General features: G+C 51.2%; 1 protein-coding gene across 1 annotated transcript in view; it reads right to left on the bottom strand.

Moving 5' to 3' along the window:
- Nucleotides 1–16,509, bottom strand: part of CPT1A (carnitine palmitoyltransferase 1A) — a 79,524-nt gene extending 63,015 nt beyond the window's left edge. The window contains exon 1 of the mRNA XM_004383636.2: nucleotides 16,449–16,509. The gene's annotated coding sequence lies outside the window, so the exon portion shown is untranslated. The remainder of the gene's footprint in view (nucleotides 1–16,448) is intronic.
- Nucleotides 16,510–17,824: the final 1,315 nt, after the last annotated feature.

Raw genomic sequence — 17,824 nt, 5'->3', positions numbered from 1 at the left:
TATCAGCGTAGGGTGTGTTATGCTAATGAGGCCATATCAGCGTAGGGTGTGTTATGCTAATGAGGCCATATCAGTGGAGGGTGTGTCCTAAACCTAATCACTTCTGAATTATAAAAAGAGCAGATTAGACACAGAAAGACGCACAAAGTGGAAAGGCAGATGCCAGGTAAAGACTCCGCCAAGGAACTTAGGAACACCAAGGTCACAGAGGCGGACGGAGACAAGGACCTTCCCCCAGAACCAACAGAGAGAGAACCTTCCCCTAAAGCTGATGCCCTGAATCTGGACTTCTAACCTCCTGAACGGTGAGAAAATAAATTTCTGTTTGCTAAAGCGACTCACTTGTGGTATTTCTGTGATAGCAGCACTAAGACATGAACAAGATTGTTTTCCGTTTTAAATCACGAGGTATTGCACACACATACAGAAAAGCAGAGAACACCCTCTGGAAATGAATCAATAGGAACATTTTGCCACAGTGACTTCAGAATGCCCCCCTTTTTAAATAAATGAAACATCAGCTACGGCCTCTGCCGTGGATTGAATTGTGTTCCCCCAAAATATGTGTCAGCTTGGCTCGGCCATGCTTCCCAGCATTGTGTGGCTGGCCTCCACTTTGTGATCGGATTATCCTCCATTCTGTGATGTGTTGTAAATCCTAGCCTCTATGCCTGTGGTTATGGTCCCACTTGGGGTGAGCTGTCCATTATGTTAACAAGGATTCATACTTGGTAGAGAGTCAGTGAAAAAGAGGAAGACCCACAACGAGATGGATTGACACAGGGGCTCCAACAATAGGCTCAAACATAGCAACGACTGTGAGGATGGAGCAGGACCAGGCAGTGTTTTGCTCTGTTGTATGTGGGGTTGCTATGAGTCAGAATCGACTCAAGGGCACCTAACAATATCAGTGAAGATTAGGGTGGGATGTAACACCCTTACTCAGGTCACAGCCCAAAAGATAAAAGGAGAGAGAAGTCAAGAGAAGGGGAAGGACCTACTACCACCAAGACAGGAGAGCCGGGAGTGGAGCGCATTCTTTGGACCCAGGGTCCCTGCGCTGAGAACCTCCTAGACCAGGAGAAGATTGACGCCAAGACACATGGAGATCTCCAAGGAACGCTGGGCCCACAGACGTTGAAAGAGACAAGGACCTTCCTCAGAGCCAACAGAGAGAGAAAGTCTTCCCCTAGAGCCGGCACCCTGAATTTGGACTTCTAGCTGCCTAAACTGTGACTGGAGCCCTGGCGGAACAGTGGTTAAGAGCTCAGGCTGCTAACCAAAAGGTCAGCAGTTCAAATCCACCAGCTGCTCCTTGGAAACCTTATGGGGCAATTCTACTCTGTCCTGTAGGGTTGCTGAGTCGGAATTGACTCAACAGCAATGGATTTGTTTTTTGGCTAAACCATAAGATAATAAATTTCTGTTTGTTAAAGCCACCCACTTGCGGTATTTTTGTTATAGCAGCACTAGATGACTGAGATGGCCTCCAGAGCCCTTTCTCTTCTCTCCCCTTCCCCAGAGGTAACAACTACCTTGAACTTTGAACTTATCTCCTTCCCATCCATTTTTGAGTCTCCTTACACTATATGCTATTCTGTGTGTTAAGTTTATGCAAATGCTATCATACTGTATACATCCTTCTGCAACTTGCTTTTTGTCTACACTATACTCTGGATACAGGCCTATGCTGATCCACACTGATACACGCTGATCCATGCATTGTTGCCCTTTCACTTCACCTGCTATCCTGCACCCCACTCCCAGGAGACCCTACCATTTGGCCCTGTCTGTGATCATCTGGAGGGGGGGGTTGTTTTTTCACTGTTGCAAACAAGGAGGTGGTGAGTGACCTCACCTCATATGGGTTAGAGCCGTATTTTTTTTATCAAGGGTGGGAGTCCAGGCTGAGCCCTCCCCCTCCCTCAGGCAGTGTCCCTCCTCTCAGCCTCCACTCTCCCTGACCCAGCTCCCTGGGGATGTGTTCAGTGTGTCTGCTTGGCCCTCATGGCGCCCAACCTTCTGGCTCTGCTTCCCGAGGCCCTGGCCTGTCTCCCTGGGTTTCCCAAGTCAGATTTCCCAGAGGGACCTGAGCAAGCTGGCACAGAGCCTCCTGGCCGGTTTCACCTCCCACCCTGCAAGAAGCAGGTGCTCACACTTGGTGGGCTCACGTGACACCTCCTCTCACTGCTTCCCTCTGAGGGGCTGGGCCAGCAGCTGGTGGCCGCCGTGTCCACACCAGCCGGGGATGTCCTGACACGGCGGCAACTGTGCCACTCTGCCTGCCTTATGCCCCCTCCTTTTCCGTGTGCCAAGAACATGCCACTTCCAACACAACGAACATAATTAATGTCACTGAACTTGTTCTCCGGTGCCATCAAGTCAATTCTGACTCAAAGTGACCCTACAGGACACAGTAAAAGTGCCCCATAGGGTTTCCAAGGCTGTAATCTTTACAGAAGCAGACTGCCACATCTTTTGCCCGCAGAGCGGCTGGTAGGTTCCAACAGCCAACCTTTTTGGTTAGCAGCTGAGCGCTTAACCACTGCACCACCAGGGCTCCTTACTTCCAACACAGCGAACATAATTAATTAACGTCACCGAACTTGTTGCTGGGTGCTGTCATGTTGATTTCAACTCACAGTAACACCATGGGACACAGTAGAACTGCCCCCAGGGTTTCCACGGCTCTGATTTTTATGGAAGCAGACCGCCACATCTTTCCCCCGTGAAGCCGCTGGTGGGTTCGAACAGCCAACTTTCAGTCAGCAGCTGAGTGCTTAACCACGGTGCCACCAGGGCTCCTCGTCTAGACACAGAGAAAATGTTGAAATGGCGGATCGTTTCGTTATGTATACTCTGACCACAAAATCTAAAAAAAGGTGCCACTTCTACACCACAGCATGGCCGGGCAGCCAGCCCTCCCCAGGCTCTCTTGCCCTGTCAGCCGGCAGCAGGCACCCCGAGAGAGCACACGTTGTCTCCAACTCCCCGTTCCTGGCTCAATCCTGGAGTCCCAGGTTCACCCCCTGGCCAGCTGGACACCACTGTCGTGTCTCTCGGCGGATGGAAACCCCAGCACCACAAGTCTTGTAAGGAAGAGGCCGGGGCGGCTGGCTGCGCTCTGGCTGGCAGGCAGCCCCGGGGCTGGATCCTGGCCGTCCATCCTATCCACCTCCCGGGCTGCGGCCGGGTCAGCCAGGGGCATGCAGGCCGCGGGCTCAGGCGGGCAGGGGCCCCCTCCCCAGACCCTCAAGCCGCGGGGGCTCTGCCAGCCTCTCTGCGAACGACTGCCGAACCATTAAGGGACATGTTCAGGCCCCACTTCCAGTTGCTTCTTCCTCCTGGATGAGGTCACCAGGCTCGGGAACACAGCTTATGGAGGTCTCTGTGCCAATGCCCTTCTCTGACCCCAGAGCTGGGCCACCTGCTCCTCTTCCCACCTGACCTCGCCCCACTGGCCTCCACACACGAGCCGTGCCCTTGGCTTACCTACAACCTGTGCACACTCACTCCAGGGACATCAAATGGAAATTAATCTCACTGTCTTTCCCACACACCTGCACCCTCCCTCCCCAGGGTACTGCTGCTACCCCCAGATTGAAGTAACCAGAGCTGGCTGCCCTTCCTCCCACCCCATGCAAATCCGGCCGCCAAAGCCTGCTGGGTCGTATTTTGAAAGGTAAACTGGCTCCACTGTCTCACTTCCCTTTCCATGGCTCCCACCCAATCCAGATGCATATCACTGCACCCTGGATTATAGCTGCAGCTTCTGATTCACCCCTTCTTCTAGCTCTTCTTCCTCCACCCCACACCTGCATACAAACCTCCAAAGAGACCTGCTCAACTACTCCGTACGCCCCGTCACCCCCAGGCCTTGCCTATTTCTAGCCTCTGTCATCTGGGATTTACTCCCATGCCCAGGTGTCCTAAGACCATCGGCCCAGAGTGGAGAGAGGTGGGCCCCTGGGGGACATGGCCGAGCACGCACCTGCGACCCAGCTCTCGGATGGCTAGAGGGGAGGTCCCAAAACCCTGGTGCTGTCGAGTTGCTTCCGAGTCACGGCGACCCTGTGTGCAGAGTAGAACTGCTCCACAGAGCTTCTTGGCTGTTATCTTTACGGAAGGTGGCATAGTGGTTAAGCACTCAGCTGCTAACTGAAAGGTTGATGGTTCAAAACCACCAAGTGGCTCCACAGGAGAAAGACCTGGCGATCTGCTCCCGTAAAGGCAACAGCCTACAACAACCGTATGGGGCAGTTCTACTCTGTCATATGGGGTCGCTATGAGTCAGAATCAACTCCACAGCACACAACAACAATCCTTATGAAAGCCAGCCCTTTCTTCCGTGGTGCTGATGGGTGGGTTCGAACTGCCAACCTTTAGGTTAGCAGCTAATTGCAAACGGTTCGCACCACCCGGGGGCCTCAGAGGGGACAATACGACACTAGAAAGACGAGCAGAAAAAGAAAAAGGGGAAGAAAAATTGAAAAGAAGAAACGAGAAGAGAAAATGTAGGTGGATGAAACGAGAGCTTAACCTCTCCGTTCTGTCATTGGTGGTTCCGGGAATCACCACAGAGCAACAACCGCACGCTTTCGGGCAAGAAGTCGGAAGCAGAGGGACAGGGCCCCGGAGCACGCTCTCCAGTGAAAAGCTGATCCTCAGCGGAAACAGGTCTGGCCGGGCTCCAGGACAGTGGTCCCGGGGACTGCTCCTGATGGAAGGCCATTTCTTGCTGTGCAACGCTGAGACCAGCTCAGAGGTAAACCAGAGGTGGCTACTTGTGGTAGCAACCCCCAGCTGCCAGGGAGACATCAGAAAGGTATCCAACAGGCGAGGACAAAAGCCCCGTCTGTCCAAGCAGTCCCGGCATGATTGCGTTTACTTTCACAGAAAGTAACAAAATCGTGTCTGCAAAGCTGGCGTGGAAGCATGGCCCTGCTTGAGCCTCTCAGCGGCGTGGTTGACCAGGTGGAGGCATCCGCCGGGAGCCCCACCCATCAGTGAACTTGTACAAATCCCACCACTGCACCCGGGGGCCACCACCTCCCACGCTGAGCTGCAGACTTGGTGACACGTCACCGAGCTGGAGCCGCTTTAGAAATTACAAGGGCTATTAAAGGAGACAGCAGCCTGGGTGGCGCAGTGGTTAAAGCGCTCGGCTGCCAACCAAAAGGTCGGCAGTTCAAACCCATCAGCCACTCCGCAGGAGAAAGATGTGGCAGTCTGCTTCTGTAAAGATGAAGGCCTTGGAAACCTTATGGGGCAGTTCTCCTCTGCCCCACAGGGTCCTTAAGGCACGGCCATGGGTATTAAAGGAGATACTCGTTGTTAAGGTCTGCAGCAGTCTTTAAGCACCTTAAGCTAATCCGCACTCGGGCGGAGTAAGACGAGTTGAGAACGACCTATTTATCACAGTTTTTAACAATTCTCATCTCCAGTCCCTGTTCCCAAGCTCATCTGTCATCGTCCCCTCCGCTTGGGCCAAGCGCACGGGCGTGGCCTACGTGCGCCGACTCTGACTCACAGCGGCGAAGCCTCTGCTCTTGTCTTCACACCTCGCTGAAAGCTCACAGAGTCCCTACGTGGCACACACAGTTAAGCGTTCCACTACGAACTGAAAGGCTGGCGGTTCGAACCCACCCGGAGGTGCCTCAGAAGAAAGCCCTGGTGATCTGCTTCTGAAAAAAATCAGCCGTGGAAAGCCCTCCGGAGCCCAGTCTACTCTAACACGTGGGGGAATGAGTCAGAATCAAGTCCATGGCAATGAGAACTGGAGGCTAAAGCAACCTCTTCCAGGAACCTGCTCAGCCGGAGCCCTCGTTCCCAAAACCCAAGAATCAATGAGTTACATGTGGCCATGTGACCTGCATCCGCTGGCAAACCGCCCTCACTGGAAATTATTTATTTAATCTCCCAGAATAAGCTGTCAGCCTCTCAAGAACAGAAATCTTTGTTCACGGCCCTCAAGCAAATCATGAGGACCAGAAGCTTCTTCAACAGTGAATGGTAAATTAACCATTTGGGGGAAAAAAAAGTGAAGCATCTCATTCAGTGTTGGTAAGATAATTTTAATAACTTTACCTGGCGCCCTCCACTCCCCATGAGGATAAAAATATCAAAATCACCACTTCTGACACCGGCTGTAAGGATGCACCAAAACCCCACGGTTCGCTTCTCTGCCACCACTTCCGTTCTGCCCCCAGCTGCACATGGGGCACTCCCTCCCCAACCCCAGCCACCTGGAGCGAGGGCAGAGCTCACAGTCGGCCCAAGACCTCAGACACCAGCCGCGAGCTCGGGGGTCCCCACGACACCCTCACTTCTGACCTCTGGCTGCAAAGTTCCCTCTGGCCCTCAGGACATCAGCCATAAGCTCAGAAGCGTGCAGGTGGCAGTGGCGGCAGCCTTGTGGAGACACGCAGCAGGCTAAGGCAAGCAGGTGAAAGGCTGGGAAAGGAGGTGAAAGGTCGTTGCGGAACAAAGTTTGCCACAAATTTCAAAACAGGTCCGGGGAGAATGGAGATGTGAAAAACACCTCTGCAAGGCAACCTGCCTGTGGACTTTGACAAAGCTGTCTTCACAGCAACAGATTAGAAATATGTCACAAAAGTCTCTGTTGTCAGTCTTGCAACGCTGCCTTGCAGTCCATAAATGCTGGGAATAGGCAGACAGGTAGATAGGTAGATAAATAAATACAGCAGAAAAACAAAACTGCCGTCTGAGTCAGTTCTGACTCGTGGCAGCCCCATGTATTACAGAGAAGAACTGCCCCATAGCGTTTTCTTGGCTGTAACGTATGGAAGCAGATCACCAGGTCTTTTCTTCCGTGGAGCTGCTAGGTGGGTTCAAACCGCCAACATTTAGGTTAGTAGTTATTGTTAGCTGCCATTGAGTTGATTACAGCTCATGGCAGTCCTATGTGTTACAGAGTAGAAATACTCCACGGAGTTTTCTTGGCTGTAATCTTTACAGAGGCATATCACCAGGCCTTTCTTCCATGGTGCCACTGGGTGAGTCTGAACTGCCAACCTTTAGGTTAGCAGTTGAGTGCAAACAGTTTTCATTACCCAGTAGATGGACAGGTATGGCACAGGTCATTTTTGTGCTTTTAATAATGAAGATACAGAATATTCCTTTTACCAAACTCCTCGGCTGATGCTGAACAAGGTGATCTGTCTTTTACCTGCATTAGCTCATTTAGCTCCCAGGAGGACCCTATGAAATGGCTACTGTTGCTATACCCATTCACTAATGAGAAAACTGAGTCTGATTCCCAGACAACAAACAGCAGAGTTGGGGACCAGACCCAGATCTGTCTCCAAAACTCATGCTCTTCTCTACCCAGGCTAAGTGGCTGGTACTACATAAAAAGTTCCACTTAAGATTCCAGCAGCAGATCCTACTTTGGTGAGGGGCACCTGGGGTCTTAAAAGCTTGCAAGTGGCCATCTAAGACGCATTAATTGGTCCCAACCACCTGGAGTAAAGGAAAATGAAGAACACCAAAGACACAAGGAAAGTAGCAGCCCAAGAGACAGAAAGGGCCCCATAACCCAGAGACTTCATCAGCCTGAGACCAGAAGAACTAGATGGTGCCCAGCTACCACCAATGAACATCCTGACAGGGAACACAACAGAGAGTCCCTGATGGAGCAGGAGAAAGGTGGGGTGCAGAACTCAAATTCTAGTAAAAGACCAGACTTAATGGTCTGAGACTGGAGGAACCCCAGAAAGCATGGCCCCTGGACTCTCTATCAGCCCAGAACTAAAACAATTTCTGAGGCCAACTCTTCAGACAGGGATTAGACTGGACTGTGGGACATAAAGTGATACTCGTGAGGAGTGTGCCTCTTAGCTCAAGTAGATACAAGAGACTAAACGGGCTTCTGTCCGGAGGTGAGATGGGAAGGCAGAGAGGGTTAGGAGCTGGTTGAATGGACATGGGGAATCAGGGGTGGAAAGGAGGAGTGTGCTGTCACAGTATAGGGAGAGCAATTAGGGTCACATCACAATGTATGTATAAATTTTTGTATGGGAGACTAACTTGCAATGTAAACTTTCACTTAAACTACATCAGTTTAAAAAAAAAAAAAAAAAGGATTCCTGCATCACAGATATAAAATCAGGTCACTATGTTGTAACCCAAACAATGTGACTGCAGTCAGCAATAAAACCACAGTAACTACCAACCTGGCTGGTGCCAGCTCTCAGCTTATTCATACACACTGGTCTTCCCGCTGGAACTGCACAACTCACAGACCCAGGAGAACAGGCACTGCCTTCTATTAAAATCCAGCTGACAGCCGCCCACCTCATCTCCAGGCAAACTGCTGGAAGCCCTCTGAGCAAAGGTTAGCAACCGGCCGGCTCAGCATGGATACCAGGCAGGGTTTCGGGCGACACAACCTGCCTTCCTCATCGGGGCGGCCTCTGCTCATCTATACAGGGAGGAAGTAAGAGGCTGGGCAGACACGTGCCCCTACACCTGGAAACACAGCGGGCAGAGTGGATATCTTATCATCTACAACAGTCCTGGCTTCCTGGATAGCAAACGGTCCTGAGAGTTATGCCTGGCTAGGCCAAGCAGGTTTCACCTTCGGGACTGGTTCTAGCTTGGGGAAGCCACAGCCAGGCCACCCGTGACTTCCAAGGTGACACTCCAGCTGACCCTTCACAGCTACCCAGAGTACTTCAAGGAAAGCAGCAGGAAGGTTCTGTAAAGCCATCACCAGCCCAGGGGTTTCCTTCAAACTAGGGTGTGCAACGAGGGGTCTTCTTTTATTTTCTTTTAATTGTGGTAAAAATACATATACAGTAAAACCTGCGTAAAGCTCAGGTATTTCCCACTAATCCAGGGTGATGGAAAAGTGGCAACCGTACCCTGTCAAAGGCAGAAAATCTGCAAGACCCGGAAAAACGAGGCAGTCCCGTCCAGTTCCAGCTCTCACAGCTTTCGCTGTATAACAGAACATTTGCCAATTTAACCACTTTTACTTGTAAGATTCAGGGACGTTGATTACGTTCATCACGTTATGCAACCATCACCACTGTTCATTTCCAAATTATTCCACCACGGTTAACAGAAACTCAGTGTCCCCTAAGCAATGACTCCCCTCTCCCCTCCCTGCCACCCCTGGAAACCACTAATGAACTTTGGCCTTTCTGAACTTGTCTATTCTAGACACTATTCTAGATACTTCTAGAAATGGGATCATACAGTATTTGGCCTTTGGTGACTGACTTATTTCACTCAGCGTAATGTTTGCAACGTCCATCCATGCTGTAGCGTGAGCTTCCTTCAGAGTAAGAAGCAAGTATTCCGGCTGTGATGCTGATGGTTGGGGTGAGAAGTTAGGCGCAGGGAAAAATCAGCAATAACAGCAAGAAAAAAAAAACAAACCCAGCTCCTCTCCAACCAACGTGCGTGGACACGCATCCTCTTCGTACACCATAAACTACTCTGTCATGGGCTCTTGTACTTTTTTAAGTAACTATGTACACAAACATCAACGTTATTTCCCTAACCTGTCTGGAAAGGAGACCCGGTGGCACAGCGGTTGATCGCTCGGCTGCTAACCAAAAGGTCACTGGTGCGAGCCCACCAGTTGCTCCATGGGCGAAAGCTGTGGCAGTCTGCTTCCACGAAGATTACAGCCTTGGAAACCCTACGGGGCAGTTCTTCTCTGTCCTACAGGGTCTCTATGAGTCAGAATCCACTCAGTGGGAACGGGTTTGGTTTTTCGGGGGGTTTAACCTGACTGGAGGAGCCCTAGTGGCAAAGTGGTTAAGAGCTACAGCTAACCAAAAGGACAGCAGTTCAAATCCACCAGTTGCTCCTTGGAAACCCTATGGAGCAGTTCTACTCTGTCCTATAGGGTCGCTATGAGCCGGAATCGACCCAACGGCAAGGGATTTTTTTTTTTTTTTTTTGGTTTTTAACCTGATCGGAAGCACCTTCAAAGCAAGAATGTGAGCCTCAAAATTCACTTTATGTTTTTTGGAAGAGTATACACTTTCATTTATTAAAGGCTATATATTGACTGTATCTGTATCTTGATGTTCGGACCGAGCGTTCAATATCTGCATTATTTGAATTGAATCACACAGTTTAATTTCTAGCAGTGATGCATATCATAATAAACCATTCACATGTACAGGGTAAGTCTGATGTGCCAGATCAGGTTATACAAGAAATTATGAATCATACTTTTTTCTACAACTCTCAAAAACAACACAACTTCCACCTCTTGAGGTCCTGTAAAAATAAAGCAAGTTCACATTTAAATCTTATATGGCGCCACTTCAACAAGTAATGGTTAACCAGAGAAACACTATCTTAGCAAGAGAAAGAATGGGGGACAGGTCGCCAAGGATCAGACTTTTCTAAAGAACACACCAAATGTAGAGACAGGCCTCAGCAATCTGGACTATTCAGACGTTTTTCTCTGGGTGTGCCCAGGGGTTAGGGGCCAGTAGCTTCTTTCCAACCCCGCCTGCCTTGCCTCCAGCCTCACGATGTCAGCACAGCCACAAGAGCGGGCTGCTGGGAAGAGGGCTGTGTGCGGTCCCAGAGCCCTCTTCATACCCGCATGCTGTTCCCACCCTACCAGAAACACTAAACCCTTTGCCATCAATTCTATTCTGACTCACAGCAACCCCATTTGTGTCAGAGCAGAACTGAGCTCCATTACAGCCTAGAAAACCACATGGGGCAGTTCTACTCTGTCACACGGGGTCACTATGAGTGGAAATCAACTCGAGGGCACCTAACAATCTTTACAGAAGCAGATAGTCAGGTCTTTCTTCAGCGGAGCCTCTGGGTGGCTGCAAATGCCAACCTTTAGGTTAGCAGTGGAGAGCGAACGGTTTGCACCACCAGGGCTGCCTACAGATGTTCCCAAAACCACGGGAGGGACTGACTCTATTTCCCGTGCATGTTCTTGACCTTTGCACCCAGAAGCATCACTGACACTGTCAAACCACACTTTGCAGTGTGGGGACTGGGGAAAAGCAGTTGTATCCTTAAAACCCACCTGCAGCCGAGAGAGTGTTTGGTAGAACCTGGGTTTATTTCAAGGAGCCCTGGTGGTGCAGTGGTTAAGTGCTCAGCCTGGAAAAGGGATCAAACACAAGCTTTGGAAAACAGACCTGGGAGGAGGGCCCAACGGCTTCCCTCCCGTGAAACTGCCGTGAACCAGCTGAACTAACCCTGCCCCAAGGGACCCTCTATCACGCTGGGAGGTCACAGCAATCCAGGGGAGAAATGGGGCCTAAAACACTGTCGTTCATTCAACACCCACCCACATGCTTGCTCTGTGTCACTGGGATGGAAAAACCAAACCAAACCCATTGCCATCGAGTCAGTTCCAACTCATACGGACAGAGTAGAACTGCCCCACAGGGTTTCCAAGGAGCGGCTGGTGGATTCTAACTGCAGACCCTTTGGTTAGCAGCCTGAGCTCTTAACTACTGTGCCACCAGGGATGGGAAGGCTAGACTCATGCTCAGCTTCCTGGGTTGAAGGGTGACCTGCAGCACCACAGACCAGCCCGGGGGGTATGGATGATCCCTTTCCTTTTTGCCTAAAGATCACCATGTCCACGGATCAGTCGATAACCCCAAGGTTGTAAGCAGTACCCACCCTGTTTCCCAACCCTCAAGGTAGCAATGATCCTCCTTCACACACCAGAGAGACACACCTTACTCAGCTGCACAACTTCTTCCAATTATTAACTTCCCCAAACATTCCTGGGCGTAAGAACAAGCCACAGAAAAGAAAGGCAAAGGTGAACGGGCATTCGTCACAACTGAGCTCGTCTATCACGTGACCCAGACAGGTTAAAGCAGACCACGGCCCAGGGCCAGCCGTGGACCTGATCTCCACCTGGTATTTGCGCAGGGTAAAAGATGAAGTTTACAAAAGGCAGCAAAATATTAGATACCGAAACGCAGATAACACTCCTCCCTTGTGTTACATGATAGACTTTTAAGACACCCTCTCCAACCTAGACTACCTCTAGAATCATCAAAGGAACTGCTGATAGTGGTGGCATCTATCAAACAAACTATTAATAGTGGCCGACACTGTACTGTGTTCCCATTTGCATGTTTTCCTATTTTTTTTTTTTTTAATTGTACTTTAGGTGAAGGTTTACAGAACAAACAGTTTCTCATTAAATAGTCAGTACACATATTGTTTTATGACATTGGTCAACAAACCCACCACATGTCAACCCTCTCCCTTCTCAAGTTTTTTTTTTTTTTTTTTTGGTGAAAATATACATAGCCAAAGATACACCATTTCAAAAATTTCTACATGCACAGTTCAGTGACATCGATTACATTCTTCCAGTTGTGCTGCTATTCTTACTTTAGATGAAGGTTTACAGAACAAAATAGTTTCTCATTAAACAGTACACATATTGCCCTATGACAAGGGTTAACAACCCCACAACATGTCAACACTGTCCCTTCTTAACCTTGGGTTCCCTATCACCAGCTTTCCTGTCCCCTTCTGCCTTCTAGTCCTTGTCCCTGGACTGCTGTACCTCATTAGTCCCGTTTTGTTTTATGGGGCTGTCCAATCCCTGGCTGAACGGTGAACCTTCGTAAGTGACTTCCGCACTGAGCTACAAGGGTGTCTGGGGGCCATACTTTCGGGGTTTCTCCAGTCTCCTTCAGGCCAGCAAATCTGGTCTTTTTTGTGTGTGTGTTAGAATTTTGTTCTACATCCTTCTCCAGCTCTGTCCAGAACCCTCTATTGTGATCCTGGTCAAAGCAGTTGGTGGTAGCCGGGCACCGTCTAGCTGTACTGGACTCAAGTCTGGTGAAGGCCATGGCAGCTGTGGTCCATTAGTCCTTTGGACTAATCTTTTCCCTGTATCCTGTTCTCTTCATTCTCCCTTGCTTCCGAAGGGGTGAGACCAGTGGAGTATCTTAGATGGCTGCTCACAGGCTCTTAAGACCCCAGCCGCTACTCACCAAGGTAGAATGTAGAACATTGTCTTTAACCATTTGCACCTTTTGAATTTTGCACCAAGAGCAATGCTTTTATTTTTTTTTTAATCTTAGTGAAAAAAAAAAAAACAACTCAAGATGAACATAATTCGTTCTAAGAAAGCAGAAGTGGCCCTCTTCAAAGTATCAGCCAAAGAATGTCTTCTTGTTGTTAGGAGCCATAGAGTCGGTTGCGACTCACAGCGACCACATGTACAGCAGAACAAAACACTGCCTGGTCCTGCGCCATCCTCACAATCGTTGTTATGCTTGAACCCACACGTGCAGCCACTGTGTCAGTCCATCTTGTTGAGGGTCTTCCTCTTTTTCGCTGACCTTCTACTCTACCAAGCATGATGTCCTTCTCCAGGGACTGGTCCCTGCTGATAACATGTCCAAAGTATGGGAGACGTAGTCTCGCCCTCCTCGCTCCTAAGGAGCGTTCTGGCTGTCCTCCAAGTCAGATTTCTAAGGCAGAATGTCTTAGACACACTTTAAAATGACTGTCTTGAATACTTTTCTTTTTAAAGCACCAATTCATGCGGAATTCACGCTCCAGCTTACACTAGCCCAGAAACCCTGGCCTGCCAGTAACAACTGCGCACAGTGACTAAACATTTTTTCCAACAAAAGAAAAAATGTGAAGCACCTAAGCGCAAACGCAGCCCCGAGCTTGTACGCCCCGTTTCCGCCTCCAGCCGCCTTCAGGGCGGGACTGTACCGTCCTTGGAAGAGCACCACTGGCAACCGCAGCTTCCGCAGCACCTCCCCCGCGCCACGTGACGGCGGAGAAAAGTAGGGGAAAGGTTACCGCCAGAGCCCCGCCCCCGGCTGCTGCGTCCCGGCGCTCAGATCCTGTTCCACTGGCCGAGCCCGGAGAAATGCTTCTGCAGAAAGCTCGCAAGCACCCCAGCGACTGCGGGCACAATGCAAAACAGCTCTCCACTGGGGCAAGGCCGAGTTTTGCCATGCCTAACTTTGGGGCAATTAAGATTTTTGTGCTCCTGATGACAGATACTGTACGGAACCAACTATAAACGTTGGCACCGCTCCCACCATGCTCCAAAAGAACGGCCCAGAGCGTTCCACTGCGAAGCTCAAACCATGCTCCCAAGTAAAAATTAGCGGTGCTTTTATGAATGGAGAAACGGGGACAGAGTTGAGCAATACCAGGCTCTGGCCCCAGAACTCTCCCCCAAGGCCCAGGCACTTGACCGCTGGGTGACCACTGGTCAGTCGCCAGGGCCAAGTGCACCAGCCGCGCAAAGGGATGCTAATTTCACTCCCTTCCCCTCTCAGGTTAGGCGGCTTGTTTTTAGTACAAATTCAAAAGGTTAGTCTGGCCTGTGCCAGATGTCAACTTGCCTGGTGCCAACTTCCACCATTTTGATACAAAGTATGCGGACTCCTGAAGCTGGCCCTGCTTTCTTTTTCATTCAAACAGCTGTTAAAATGGAGTTCAGCACATCTGTGAGTATACCAGAAACGCTGGATCGTGCACTTTAAGTGGGTGAATTGTATGGTTTGTGAATTATATCTCAATATAAGCTTGCTAAATAAACACAACCCCCCAAATGGAGTTCCGTGTCAAATCCAGCAATCCTTCATTGCAGGAAACCAGTAATTTACAAGAGAAAAAGAGCCCAGACTGGTATAGAGGCAAAAAGACCGACCAGAAGCACCAACACCGAACGCTAAGTTCAGTTCATACCAAAGATTCAGAACCCATCCGAAGGCACATCGTTCCCAAGATCATCTTAGAACTAGCCACCTACCGCCCGCCACGAGATGAATTATCAGCCACATCAATGTCATATTCATAACGACCCAACTACTACGCAGGAGTCAAGTTAAATAATGGGGGACAGGGAGTGATGCTTGCTGGCAGAAATACAAGACCAGTGGTGGGGTTCAGCCATTTTTTTATTCTTTTGGTTTATAGCTGAGAAGGAAATAAACCTGCTTGAATATCTGGAATGACCAGAAACCGGCAGGCCTGTGGAAGAAAATAGTGTAACAAAATACACTTTTCAAAAGGTTAAACGGATTTTAATTTTACTCAGGAACTTACAAAGTTACCAGTTTCCTACTAAAATCTACTCTTGGGTATTTTACTACACGGAGCACAGAAGAGCCGAAAGCCTGCCCGAGTTGGGAAGATTAAGCTTGTCCTGTATTTAACCTGGTGATTACCTGGGATGCCTAACTCTTTGGGAGTACAGTGGCGCAGTGGTTTAAGCACTGGGCTGCTAACCAAAGGTCATCGGTTGGAGCCCACCAACAGCATGGCGGGAGAAGGATGTGGCAGTCTGCTTCCCTAAAGATTGCAGCCTTGGAAACTCTATGGGGCAATAGGAGTCAAAACAGTGAGATAAGCCCTCATCTTCGTTTCCTAGGGCTTTGAGGAAGGCCAACTACCGATTTACAGTATAAAGACCCTGATCCAAGGCCTTTCGAGCAAAATGAAACAAACTGGCTGATCACTCGCTGAGATGGTTCTGATTAGAGTGGGACACAGCCAGCCTGCCACTCGGTGGCCAGGAACCTGATACTTGATGGGGTCCGCACCGTCCGGTTCGCAGGCTGCAAGTTCCCGATGCCCTGGCCACGTGACGTCCGCCTCCCGGCCGCCAGGCCCTGGGCAGGCTCTCGACGCCCACCTGCCCTGACCCACCTACCTTGACCAGAGCCGCACTGGGAAGGGCGCGAGGGCGCTCGCCAGCAGGGACCCAGCCGCTGCCCCCACCCTTTTCGCGACGGCCGCTGGGACCACACCAGAAATCCCCGCGCCAAGGGCGTGTCCCCACGGCTGCACTGCAGGGGCAGCGCGGGGAGGGGGCCGGCAGCACCCTGCCAAGTTCCGGGTAGAGCATCCTTCCCGCTGCGCTGAGACCCGCCCGCCGGCTGACTGACTCCGAGCTGAACCCAGACCCAATCCTCTCCCGGAGGAGTGGAGTGGGGTAAGGGCGCTGGCGGTTCCATGGCCCGGGTCGAGCATCCCTCCCGCTGCCGCACGAGACCGGTGCCGCGCGCTGAGACCCCGGGCGGACCCCAGACCCAATTCTCTCCCGGGGAGGGGAAAGGGAACGGAGGGCTAAGGGTACCGGTGTCCCTCCACTGGCCCCGAGCTGGAGGCGCTCCGCCAAGTCCCGGGACGAGCATCCCTCCCGCTGCTGCACAGGCCCGGGTAGCGTGCTGGCCGATCCCCCGACCCGCTCCACTCCCGGAGATGAAAGGGAAGGACAGGAGGGAAGGCGCCGGCGGCCCCACCAGCCCCAAGCCGGAGGCGTCCCGCTAAGTCCGAGGGTCAAACCTTCCTCCCGCTGCCCTGCGGGAGCGGCCTGGGGGCTGAGACCCCGGGCAGACCCCAGACCCAATCTACCACAGGGGAAGGGAGCCCCGCCCCAGTGCAGCCTCTACACACCCCGCCGTCCCTGCCGGCCTCACCGAGTCACAGCCAAGACGCAGCTGCAGCGGAGCCGGCGGCAGCAGCAACAGCAGCAAAGTGAGTAGCCGGCGGGCGGGTGCGGGGGCCGAGCGCACAGACGCCGGCGCCACGATTGGCTGAGGGCGAGGCCGCGGCGCGGGCGGCGGGGCCCGGGCAAGGCCTGGGAGGGGCGGGGCCTTGGGAGGGGCGGGGCCTCGCGTCGGTGCGCGGCGTGGGAGGGCTGGGAAGCCGGGGCTCACCGCGGGCCAGGGAGGGGCGGGGCCTCGGGTGGGCGGGGCCAGGCCTGGGAGGGCTGGGCGGCTTGGGAGCCTGGAGGGCCGGAGGCGGGGCCTCCTGGAGGGGCAGGGCCTAGGAGGGCCAAGCGCAGAGAGCGCACGTGTCTGGGTAGGAAACGGGCTCTTAAGGATGCACGTAACCTCCGCATCTGCCACGATGAGACCTTGGGTGAAATGTCTCACCTTGCGAGCCTCAGTTTCCTCATCTGTAAGACGGGCCAACTCATTAGGACTGTACCCATAAAAGCGCTTAGCCCCGTGCTTGACTCCTGTTCCCAACTACACGCATTACCTTCTTTAATCCGCACACTGCCCTGTGGGCTGATGCTATTTATCCCCCACCCCTTTTTAGGGCACTATTAAGTGTTCTGGAATTCCCATTCTTCGCAAAGTTACCCATAATTTTTTATGATCCACACAGTCATAGTCAATAAAACAGGAAACATCTTTCTGGTATTCTCCGTTTTCAGCCAAGAGCCATCTGACATCAGCAATGATATCCCTGTTCCACACCACCTTCTGAATCCAGCTTGAATTTCTGGCAGCTCCCTGTTGATGTACTGCTGCAACTGCTTGTGAATGATCTTCAGCATAATTTTACTTGAGTGGAATTTTAATGCTATTCTTCGGTAATTTCAGCATTCTGTTGGATCACCTTTCTTTGGAATGGGTGCAAATATGGATCTCTTCCAGTCCGTTGGCCAGGTAACTGTCTTACATATTTCTTGGCATAGACTAATGAGTGCTTCCAGCACTGCATCCGTTTGTCGAATCGTCTCCATTGGTATTCCGTCAATTCCTGGAGACTTGTGTTTTGCCAATGCCTTCAGTGCAGCTTGGATTTCTTCCTTCAGTACCATCGGTTTCTTGACCATATGCTACCTCCTGAAATGGTTGAATGTCGACCAACTCTTTTTGGTACAATGACTGTATGTATTCCTTCCCTCTTCTTTTGATGCTTCCTGTGATGTTCAATATTTTGCCCATAAACAAACAAATAGAAAGTTGTGGTGGAGTCAATTCCAACTCACAGCAACCCTATAGGACAGAGTAGAACTGCCCCATAGGGTTTCATAGAATCCCTCAGTATTGCAAGTTGG

This window comes from Trichechus manatus, unplaced genomic scaffold (assembly GCF_000243295.1).
Source record: "Trichechus manatus latirostris isolate Lorelei unplaced genomic scaffold, TriManLat1.0 scaffold00113, whole genome shotgun sequence".
Classification (NCBI taxonomy): domain Eukaryota; kingdom Metazoa; phylum Chordata; class Mammalia; order Sirenia; family Trichechidae; genus Trichechus; species Trichechus manatus.
This window is presented reverse-complemented; position numbering and strand designations above follow the sequence as displayed.